General features: G+C 36.0%; 1 protein-coding gene across 1 annotated transcript in view; it reads right to left on the bottom strand.

Moving 5' to 3' along the window:
• Nucleotides 1–12,844, bottom strand: part of LOC117973379 (RIMS-binding protein 2-like) — a 134,202-nt gene that overhangs the window by 101,902 nt on the left and 19,456 nt on the right. The gene's annotated exons all lie outside the window — the stretch shown is intronic.

The raw sequence follows: 12,844 nt of genomic DNA, 5'->3' as shown, positions 1-12,844 counted from the left end.
GGCAATCTATTCAGGCTCTTGTGCACCTGTTTGCTATATAAACACTGTGATCTTGACAGCCAGAATCACACACTGCCTGGTCTCCAATGGATAAAAAGGTGTATTCTCTCTGTGGTGATAAATGCACAGTTCAGTTCATCAGCACCAAGTGAGGAACAGTTGAGGCATTTATATTTATACAATTTGAATCTTTTGTATGGTGAACAATTAAAGGGTTTGATATTGAGCTATATACCAGGTTTCTGAGTGTTCTACATGGAACCATCATTCTCTGGAACTCTTATTATGTTTAGGTTCTAAGAAGAACCATTGGCTGCTTCCCTCAATTCAGCGATGAATGTCAAGAGGTCAACAGAAAGGTTTTGTTAAGGAACGGCCTGTTGAGTTTCAGAATGGGGGATCCTATATCAGTAGTTAGTGACTCATCACTGTTGACACCCAACACATTTTCAGACCAGAGTTAAGTTACCTAAGCAGTTTAGGAATAATTTGTTGGAATCCATCCTTGAGTTTTGAAATGGTGTGTTGAACTGTTGACATCCAGTGCTGATATACCAAAACAGAGGCTTCTATAGAATTGCAAAGGGTTCTAAAATAGTAAAAGTTCCACAATGTGACGCTTCGCATTTGGAACCTAACCTCTGTCTAAGGGACATCAACCCCCACTTTTCTACATCAGCTTTATTCCTACATTCATAATATGCAGGCTGTGTGGTCCAGTGGTTAAAGAAAAGGGCTTGTAACCAGGAGGTCCCCGGTTCAAATCCCACCTCAGCCACTGACTCATTGTGTGACCCTGAGCAAGTCACTTAACCTCCTTGTGCTCCGTCTTTCGGGTGAGATGTAATTGTAAGTGACTCTGCAGCTGATGCATAGTTCAAACACCCTAGTCTCTGTAAGTCGCCTTGGATAAAGGTGTCTGCTAAATAAACTAATAATAATAATACTGTTTACTTTTTTCCACAAAAAAGATAGAAAGATGAAAATAATGTTTAAAAACACACAGGGACCGATTCTATTCATGACATAGGAAGGTTTGATCTGTATTCCATGCTTTCTCAAGAGGTTATTTTTAACTTAGTTTAAATATCAAAATACACAACCTCTTCAAGTATTTTGCAAAAAAAGAGACGAAAGTATATGTACAGTACATTTGTTTTAGATTTTCGGTCCAGTAGTTCAGTTTCTCAAGTTTATTAAGTATTTTAAGTCTGTCGGGTTTAAAAAAACTAAACTAAATTAAATATTTAAAACAAACAACGGTGCTGCGGACCATTTAAAAATCCAATACTTACCAAAGAACAGTAGCGTTTTGGGTTGTGCGGTAAGTAAAAAAGAAAACTTCAAAGTATTCCATTTGTTGATGTTAGCGACTGAATCCTCTGTGCTTTACCCTCTCCATCTGTGAAGTAGCCTGGAATTGTAATGCTGTTTATTTATTCACGACCTCCGTCAAGTAGTGCTATTGTGCCATCTATAAAGAGCTGTAACTCAATCTTCTGTTGGGAGCTCTGAGCTGCATAATTCCCTCTCTAATGAGAAAAGCAAATAAGGATAAAACTCCATCGGGTCTATTTCAATTATCGAAAACAGTGACATTTTTCTAAGTCCTCACAAGTGACACGCAGCACTGTCCAGATTGTAACCTTTCACCTTGCTGTAAATCAATGGTTAATATCATAAAGCTATAAAATATCATATACATTAAGAATCCCATCAACGTTGTGTACATTTAATCCAAAGACTGTCTGTGGTCTGTAGCCCTGTTACAAAACATTACACAACAGATGCAGTAGACATCAGGGTTAAGATTCATATTCTTTTCAAAGCACGTATGACCATTGTTCCATAGTGCAATTTCTGTGTTCTTGTGCATATTGTAGCCTTTTAGTCTTGTTCCCCTTTCTTAACAGAGGTATTCTTACTGCAACACATCCTTTAAGTCCTGATTTCAAGAGTGACCTTCGTACTGTTGATTTGATGGACAACGACGCCTGTGCCTTCTGCATTGTGTGTATATATATATATATATATATATATATATATATAGTGTTCCACTCACTTTCCTTTGTGTTTGTTACTTACCCAGGCGGTATCACACTGTACTCTGTTCAGCTAACATCAATATAGCCAATTCTCTAAGCGTTCATCAAAACAACTGCTTCCAATCAGCGTCAGGTACGAGAACGTTGTCAATGTAAGCAAAACAAAAATGACAGAAATATTGCAGTGCGGAGATCCTGCATTCCCCAAGGGTCCCCCATCAGTGCGGTCTATTTCAGTACCATGTTTGTTATGGGGTCGCAAGCATTGGGGGGGAAAGAAAAATTATATATATATATATATATATATATATATATATATATATATATATAAAAGAAATAAGACATGTCTAGAATGTTTGGTCAGATTTTTGAAAACGATCTGTTTGATTTTACAATTTTTAAACCTCCTTTTAAACAAATGCTTCCGAGTAAGGAGTGCTATTACGCGGTTAACTGCTACTGCTTGCCTAGTTGCCTGCATGTACAGGATCTATGAAAACATCTATACATGTTATAAAAGAACACAGACTAGAATGTGTATTAAAATGATCAATACAAATCTTTTTAAAAATAATATCATCTAAATACACTTGCAATATTGTGACTTTTTAACATGTATTACAGGTATTTTAAATATTACATTTAATTTAATCTGCTTTTCAATTATCCTGCCAATAAAGGAATGCTTTCTTAGATTTTAAACATTATTCAAGTGTGATCAGGCATATTAAAATGTAACGATCATATGTAAGGAAGCAGAAAGAACAGCATGCATAACAAGTTTGATCTTTCCTGCTTTTTTTATATTGCAATCTAATGAAACCATATGTTCCTACATGCCTTGAGCATGAAGTTGTCAACATGCTGTGAATTTATTTTGGGTGGCTGGATGTTTGGTAATACTTAGAGCAAATACAATGCCGAGGAAGACAACTTCACTTTTGGTATAACTCATTAGCATCCTTCTCGTAATGCTTCGTGGGTTTAAGATCAAGCTAATCTCTTTGACAGTGAGATTTCAAATGGAAAAATATGTTTGAGATTTGAGCTTAACTAAGGGCAGATGTTAATTTATATTTTTTACAGAACTGTACATGTTAAAAAAAAAAAAAGCCTAAATGCATATTCAGCAAGTAATTCTGCTAGTGTACTTTGGTTGGGTGGTTTTATTGAACAGTCCAGACCTTCTGACAATGGAAATTAATATAGCCAGCATAAAGTTTCAGTGATTGGCATTTTAGCAGACAGTGCCATCAGGTGGCCAAAGGTGGCTAGTGTTAAATATGTGGGACATTCCCCTGTAGTTAAATATTTGAAGTTTGATTAAAGAATGATGCTTTTGAAAAAATGAATATGTAATAATAAATAAATAAATAAATAAATAAATAAATAAATAAATAAATAAATAAAAACGAACATTAATGATACATTTTTTAGCTTTGTACATAATTTCATTTCTGAAATCCTGCAGAGTTCAAAGCAATAGGACATGCCGAGTCATAACAGCAGCTGTGAAAAAATTACATTTTAAGTAACTCAAATCAATATGCTTTTGAATCCTTGTTTGAGTTTAACTATAAATATGACTTTGATGTCTGACCCATTTGACACACCCTCTGGCGCCTTGAAAGGAATCTTTAATTCTTTAATTTCTTATCTGTTTAATAACCTATGTGTGGTCTGCATTATTCTGTATTGCTGTTTTTGCTTTCATCAAACATTGCTTCTCAAACAAGTCCTTAAAAGGGGACTGTGAATTGGGTAAGCATTATAGTGTTCTGTCTTACTGGGCTGATCCTGCCGGCTACACTATGCCAAGTGAGGGGCTGATAACATACTTGTTCCTAACTTTTAAAAGTGCCGATAGTGACATGATCTGGGGTTCGGCAAGCTAAGTGTCTTTCAAAGTCAAGTCAGAAACCCAGGCTGAAATGCTCTAGTGCTGGAGCATTGCTTGTTTGCATGCATTTGAGCATGATTTTGCTGGGCCAGGTGATTTTGCAGGGCCAAGTGGTTTTGCTGGGCCAAGTGATTTTGCTGGGCCAGGTGATTTTGCTGGGCCAGGTGATTTTGCAGGGCCAGGTGATTTTGCAGGGCCAGGTGATTTTGCTGGGCCAGGTGATTTTGCAGGTACTCTTCTGTGGCCACGGTTCCAGGTATCAGAAGAAGTTTAGATCAATCTCTTTTAAACGTTCATTTGATCGATTTTAAAATAAACCCACTTCAACGATTCTGGCACAACAGATTTTCCCTCTAGTGTAAGGATCTAAAGTTTTACTGTGGGGGCTTGAAAGCACAAGTGTGCATTTAAGATAATTTGCTTCCCACTGCTATACATCTATATAACACTTTCCTTCCTCATTTCAGTAATTTTGTTTTGCAATATTGATAGATTTAACCTAAGACATATTGTAAATGTGGCATCCAGTGGGTACATTTTACAAGGCATCTCAATGCAGCATAAATCATGACTTTCGATATGTGATAGCCAGATGGCATTAATACTCTCTAAAACTATTTAAATGTCCTCCTGCAATTCATCTTACTATAAGTCATGAAAATACTATAACTGACATGACTACCATGGCATTCAAATAACGCACTATATAACCATATGTTTCTTGTACGGTTGATTCTTTTTTGTAATACTGCAAAACTATTACACATGTTTTACACACATAAATTGTCTTAATGGAACATGCAGGAACATTGGCTGTGTTTCAAGACTAGAATGTCACAGCTCTGAATGTTCTGTGAAATTGGCAACATCAGTATAAAATGACCCTTCATTTAAAAATAGATTTGGATGAACAAGGACCTATTTTCTGTAATAAAATCATAGTACATTATTTTACATGCATTCCAAAAAAAATAAAAAATATATATAGTTCAAACATATTTCTTCATCATTGTACATAACACAATAAAACCAAACAGTGCCTTTAACATGGTAGGTAACTGAATGCTGACATGACCGAGACAGGATTGACAGTAACCATGGTAACAGACAAGAACGCTGACATTAAAACAGCATCCCAAGATGTACAGGTATGAAAGCAGGCAGAGGAAGCAGGGAAATTGCAATGGCTTTCAAGCAAGGAAGGAAAGATTTAGCCGATATACAGAGTGATTAGAAAGTAAGTTTACCGCATGAGTTATGGTGCCTTGATGTGGTAAACTTACTTTCAAATCACCCTGTAGATTAAATAACAAAGCGCATCAGTATTTGTAGGTGTAGTGCCTAATCTGTGCATGTGATCAGATCATAAATACAAGAAACTGCTGGAATTCAACCTATAGTACTTTGTCTCTTTAGCTATTAATTTACTAAACATAACAAAATCTGCAACCACTAAAAAGGATTGCATAAATTTGGGAAAGCGAAAGAAAAACAAAACAAACAAACAAACAAACAAACAAAAAAACACACCAAACATTAAATTGCTATTTGAAGCTGTATTGTAATCTGTGCATGCTTTGTTATTCTGTGATTGTCATTACAAATAACATGCATTGTACAGAGCTGCCCCATTACAGGGTGTAGTGAAAGTCTTCTCAATTATTAAAATTATTTTTTGTTTTTAAGTTTACACAGTATGTCACGAAACAACGTCAACAACAGCAAATAAATGTTTAAAGGGTATTGCATTTTACTAAATATGTACTTAATTGTTTTATGAAGGTCTACTGGATTCTGCCCAGTCAACGTCTTCGGGGCACGTAAAGTTGTCGTTTAGGCTAAAATGTATGTGTGGGGGGAGGGGGAAGGTGGTCATTCACGCAGGGGTGAAATTACAGGCATTATTGCAAAGGGAGTATTTTTAACATTAGGTAGATACAATACGTTTACAATTGGGCATGCTTAAAATTCAAAAGGCAGAGCACAGCACAGTCACGCTACAGAATCAAGAAGTGCAGTTAACATATTTAATGACTGGTGAAATACAATTCAAAGCTGTTGCAGTACGTCCACTGTTTTGTCATTTCAAATCTTTTCACTAAACAAACATTCAAATTTAAAGCTGCAACGTCCAGTGCAAACCCACATCATGAAAACACACACATCTGTAGGTGAAAACGCTAAAATAAAAGTGGCTACATTTAGAAAATATATAAAACACATGACATTTTCAGTCCACGAAAATAAAGGGCTTTACATAATCTCTGCAAGTAAGAAATTGCAGTGTCCAGTATGAAAACACAACATGAAATAACAAATTAACATCCAAAGAAGCTCTATAGTATTAACATGTCCAGTACAAAAAAATGCTGCATGGATTGTAGCGTAACAACAGGAAAGCGTAATCAATCAGACTGCGGAGTCTGTATCATCTGATCCGAAACTGACGGATACATTGATTTTAACAGGAGCTCAATGAAGTCAATATAACATATGGAATTCTTTAGTCCTGTCTAAAAAAAAATAATGGGTAATGCAAGGCATTAGAGAAGACCTAAATATATTCAGATGTGTCTTTGAGCAGAACTGCACACTACTACAACTACGGAAGCTAATGAAAAACATTACAACTGTTTTAAAATGCAGTGCACATATCCATCATTGTTCTGTTAATATTTGTAGTAGATGGTAATTCCTGGATTAACGTACCAACCTCTCCATGCATGTACATGTTTAAGATGCAATGAGAACAAATCTGTTTCAGAAGGAGTAGTTGTTAGTTGGGTGCAATCACTAAGGCCCCTCCACAAACATGAATGCAAACCCTTATGATGGTATATCGCTGGTTATAATTTCTGGAAACAGCTGATTTCACACAGATACAGGAAAGGCTTGTTGTTCTTTACAGTAGCAACAGTATATTTACATAATCTACTAACTCTGAACTGTTTCCATTCTCTGCCCTGAACATGACAAGACACATTAAAGTCAAATCTGAATAACCTCCTGCAAGGTCATTACAGTTAAGCTTCATGTAAGCCATGGTAAAAAATAAAAGATGCCTGTGCAGTTATCAGCATGTATTAACATAATAATGCAGTCCTGTTTATATGAAATCTGACTGGCCCCCGTCAGGCTAGGACCCAAGTGCATGCTTCAGTTTCTATAAAGGCAAGTTGTCATCTCTTTTAACCTTTCTCATCGGATTAGAAGACCTGCAGAAAAGCAGTCCAATCTTATTAGATAGAACACATCAGACCTTCAGTTCAGTTAATTCACAACAGCCCTGCTTGCTCTGTAAATTAAATACAAACATAACCCAAATGGGAACCAGGTACACTTAATTGAAGATTTTTTGTTTGTTTGTTTGTTTCATCCTGAAGCTGGTTATTGGGCTCTTCTGAAGCTCCCACCAACCCCCAAGATTACATTAAAAGATATAGGGGGGGGGGACTTCATTGACAGTAATCTATTTAATACCAATGTTTTAATAACAATTCAAATAATAATAAATACATCTCGTAGAAGAGCTTGCCTAACGGATTACAAAGCTTCATATTTATTCGTACATTTTTCACATTTGATGTATTTATCCATATACAAGCACAGTTATAATGGTGAAGCATATTTTATGACATGAAGATTGTTCACTATGGAATGTGGGTATATCAATATATAAATACAATCTGCACTGCTGCATGAGTTAATGAAGAATCATTAATGTCAACTAAAATTAAATCCAGATAAATGAATACAAATACTGGTCTAAGTCAGGCTCATGAGATCAGGAAAGACAACAGACAATATGCTTTGCAAATGTTTCCAGAATGTGAAAGCCCTGTCCTTGCATTGAAAAGACTTCATGTAGCTGACCATAATCATTGAGCATTTGCCTGTCCATCTTGTCACTGCTCCAGGAGATCCGATCTATACTTCATTATTCAAACCCTTTTCTGAATATCAATAGCACACTACGCCGCATCACACATTCTGCTCAGGAACACAACTGCAACAATATAGGGATGTGTTGTTACAGCTTGGTTATAATTCCTTTTCAATATCCTGTATCTGTAACTAAATAACATGCAACACTACTACAGTATATATTCGATTTATTAATATAACTTACAGTACATGCATTTGTATCTATCTGCCCCTCCAACCATGAACAGCAGTCAGCATATCTGGATGCATGTATCTATATTTTCTGAACACAATATCTCACTACAATAGAAAACCCATGCTTGATTCCAATAAGGCTGGATTTCATGCCTCGTAACGCAGGCTATGTCTCATTTTTTGATTAAACATACCACTGGCAGCTCTAGCACATTTCCTCTATACTGACAGCATCCCGTTATGTCAGCTTCTGGGCCCTTATAAATCAGACTGGTACTCTCCGACTCATCACACTGACTCTGCAGGGCAGCCTGTAAGCCCACTTTCTCATAATGGCTCTTTGGAGTTACGCAACTCCAAACAGCTGGTATTTCTAAAGGGCGGCTCTTTTTTGATACAAATTAAAATGTTACGGCACACAGATTTTTGCGCATGAGGTCCCACAGATTTAGTAAACCTGCAATGTGTTAAATGACATTATATCTGCATTGTTAATAACGGAAGATGCTGCTTCAGCCTTCAAGCCACAGAAGGAACCAGGTATTCTTCATTTCAAGATGAAAATGTTCTGCTGTGGGGAGGGGGGATTGGACAGCTTTCTTCTCTGTCCTATATATTCTTGTGTATTCAGGGTTTCTGGAGTATTGCCTATGTGGGGGGTGAGGGGGGGGGGGGGTGTAAACAACTTCTTTATTCCTTAATGTTATGTTTTTCTTGCATTTGATGTAATAAAAATTAGATTACAAAAAATAAAAAACTTTAAAAACCTTGAGAATCTGCAATGTTCAGTTTGTTCATTAAAATCAACGCACGCGATATTCTGCACACTACACCATGCTACAAGGTATGAAACTATGAAGTCAGCTGCATGTACGATTGTGTATGCTGGTTTTAGTTATTGGACACTATTCAACAGTGTATCCTGAGGCACTGCACCAAAGCGCACGCTGGGGCTGAAGTAAACCGAATCTCTGCTTGACAGTGCTGTTATGTACAACAAGTGGATTGGCTTTGGCATGTCATGTTGGAGCAAAAACGGCAAACAGATCAATACACCCAGAACACCACAAGACGGAAACAATATCCTCCCCAATGGCATTGCGAAGTCACAGCAACACGATTGAGAGACTGAGAGGGGAATTTCACTAGATTACTGCGGATAACAAGATATTATTGCATCACTCAAAGCAAAAGAGCAGACACTGGTACTGCAAATCATTTGGCACCAGCTGTCCTCTATTAACCTATCAAAAGGAAGCCTTGGATGCAGCTTTCAAATAAAGTACATGTTGTAGAGTTTGCAAGATGGTCCCCAGTTAATAAGACTGCATTAATTTGCATTACAACAAGCCATGCCCATCCTGATGTAGTTTTGCTGGGATTCATCGTGCAGTCGAAGTCGGTGTAAGCTCTGTCCGAGATATCTTTACCATGACTGCTTACGTCAATGCAATCATGAGTTTTTTTCATGATCAGCTTCAAAGTAACCTTTCTATGAGTAAAACAAGGATGTTTAGTGCTAATCTCTCCATTTCCCTCTCCTCCTATGATGTTTTTTTTTTTTCAAATTGGAAAACCAAGTACTCTGTATGGAACAGAAATCCATACTGTTACAGGGCTAGGTGGTATAGATATGGTTTAAAAAAAATGTTGCAGGAATTAACACGTTCCTCGTTTGCAACATTACCTAAAAATAAATAACGGCTTCTCTCTCGATACTATCAAGAAACTTAGCATGCCTCATTCATTCTACCAAATCAATGAAAACTCAAATTCAAAACAGTTCTGACAGGACATGAAAATCACTAGATCTCTCACAGTGATCCAAATGAACCCAGCAGTCACATATATTTGTAAATATAATCTATTTTACTGCCAAATGAGATTTCCTATTAGTATCAGTAAAACGCATGACTAATTAACCTTTGATAGAAGAAAAGGGAGCTTTTCTACAGAGCTTTCCAAATGTTAACTAATTCAAACTATTCACTGTAAAAGGTTTCTGAAGACTAATTAGCTAAATTATACAGAAGCAGTAAAAAAAAAAAAAAAAAGAATTCAGGAACATGAGATGGAATATGAAATGTTTTCAATTTTATTATTTCCGTTACTATGTGCATTTGAACTTCCATATGTAGTACTTTTTATTCTAGGAATAAAATAAATCCTATTTACAAAGCTTTAACACAGGAGGTTCTTTAAGGCAGGCTTAAATAAAGTCCTTTTTGATAAATAAATTAAAGTTTGATATTCGTGAAATTATTTCAGACAGTTTTGTGAATATCACACATTTTATAATAGACTTTAAAAATAGATTCTTCAAATAACTTGTGTTAAAGCTCTATGAACAGGGCCCTGTATCTCAAATGTGACACCACATTAAAAAAAAAAAATAATTGCCATGCTCCAGTTCAGACACCACACATTTCTTCTGTCAGTGTGAAACCAACAGTGACTATCTATCACCATAGCTCTCAAAAACAGAGACTTTCACACTCTGTCGCTGGCTTCACATTGTGTTACTCTCCGCTGTGAGTGAAGATGTAACAAGACAATACTCTCCACCTTTCCCAAACACAGTACTCAGGAAAGGTCATGCTGTTCAGTGAGGTATCACAGTTATTCAGGGGCATCAATAGAAATTCAACTGAAACAGGGGAGTCTTAACACAGTATATCATATTGTCTAATTTCATTCAAAATCTCAAAACAGAAATCTTACCGCTAAATGTCACATTAAGCAGTGTGTTTCTGTTTCCGTCACAAACACATGAACGCCAAATCCACAAAGACGCACAAATTATGGATCAACACAAGCAATAAAAACAGTAAAAGTGACATTTAAAACTGGAGTAATCAAGCTCTGTGCTGCGCTCGCTGATAAGTGATCACTACACAACACTAATATAGCATGCTAAAATAACAAAGCAAATGAGTACCTCATTAATCTGGGGAATGAGATCTGGGGAATGAGATCTACTAAATGTAACGTGAATAGCTACACATGCAGTAGTAGTATTAATCATGAACCACTCACAAGTTTGTATGTCAGTAAATCAAAAATCCTAAGCCGGATACTCTTCCAGGATTTATTGCTATGTTTATTTTTTCCCCAAAGTAGCCACTGTTTAGCCACCCTGGGGTTTGTGAATAAAGAATTTGTGGTAGGGCAAAAGCCCTTCATGTATAAAGTGTGTGTGTGGGAATGTAAGGTTGGCAGGGATGGGGAATGGCCACATCTGTGATGGCTGGCAGGCACAGATTTAACCCCATCACTGCCATCCGTACATTCCCACACACACACGCTACACATTAAGGGCTTCTGTCCTGTACTATACCAATCAAGACAATGTGCAACCTGTAGTACAGAACTTCCAGGCATCATAGTAAATTACTGGTAATGTCAATTGACTTATTTAGACTGGATATCAACATTAATCACTGACACTCTTAATAAAGATTAATAATGCCAAAGTGCCTTGTCTTTCCACAGTGGGTTCTTTAAAAATGTTTTAAAGAAAACCCCACAACATCTTTGTTTCTACTGATAATATAATACTGTACCTCATCAACCATTTAAAGAACATCAGTCTTGATCAAAAAGTCTTGCCAGAACCAGTCTAGTTCATTGCATATTAAAAATGGATTTTACTTTGCCAGACTAAATTATTAAACTATTTAATTAAACCGTGGACAGAACTAATGTATTTTTTAATGATGAAAGACAAATTCTTGCATTTGCAGTACTTACACACAATACAGCAGTAATATAATAGTATAACACTTATACATAGTACATATTTATGGTCAGCCCTTTATCAACAGCATTACTATATTCAATAGGCTTAGTATACAAAAGGGTTAGCGTATGACATGTACAGTAAGGGAAAGACAGATGAGTAATAAGTGAAAATAAATAAAAAATGACTTGATGTATTTCAAAGGAAAAGTTTTCTTCATCTTTCTAAAAGCTTATTAGGTTTCCATGCTAGGAGCATTACAACCATTCAAACTAAGAATAAATCCAGGATCAATTGTAGTGTGCATGGCTAACAAAATACAACATATGGTGCAAGCTACAGAGCTAAACATACATTACATAACATCCAACATTGTGATAGCTACAGTGATATGATACTACGCCTACTGCATACAGTAACTGCAGAACACAGCTCCATACAAACACACAGTACATTCATACACACATTTACATTTTGCAGTAGCACATATTAGGTCTTAGAAAAATAATGTTATTTAACAAGACAGTCTAACTATTAATGTGTCTTCTGAGATTATATATATATATATTATATTATATTATATATATATATATATATATATATATATATATATATATATATATATATATATATATATTATATATGCATTATTATTTATGTAATAGTTACAGAGACCTAGCTATTTAAACTGTTTAATTTCATAATTGTTGAGATGGTCATTGATTGTTACAATTGATACACTTTATAGAAGATATTATATTGCAAATTAGATTTAATAACAGAAATCAAGAGACGTGACGGTTAACAAGTCTAATAAGACTTTCTTTGTTCATAAACCTTCACTGGGTATATATACCTAGTTAGTCTGAACTGCTGAGCTGACATGCATAATACAAGACTTTCCTGAGTGTAAAAACAATACAGTGCCAAAAGACAGAAAGTTTGAACCTGCAGAGGTAAGCTTTTTCATTACAATATCACTGCTGGAGCGGGGCCAGTTTATACAGCCAAATGCATTCAGGCTAAACCCTTACAGCTTGC

The sequence above is a fragment of the Acipenser ruthenus genome, chromosome 11 (assembly GCF_902713425.1).
Source record: "Acipenser ruthenus chromosome 11, fAciRut3.2 maternal haplotype, whole genome shotgun sequence".
In the NCBI taxonomy this organism is placed as follows: domain Eukaryota; kingdom Metazoa; phylum Chordata; class Actinopteri; order Acipenseriformes; family Acipenseridae; genus Acipenser; species Acipenser ruthenus.
Note: the sequence above shows the minus strand (reverse complement) of the source record. Positions and strands in the feature narration are given on the sequence as shown.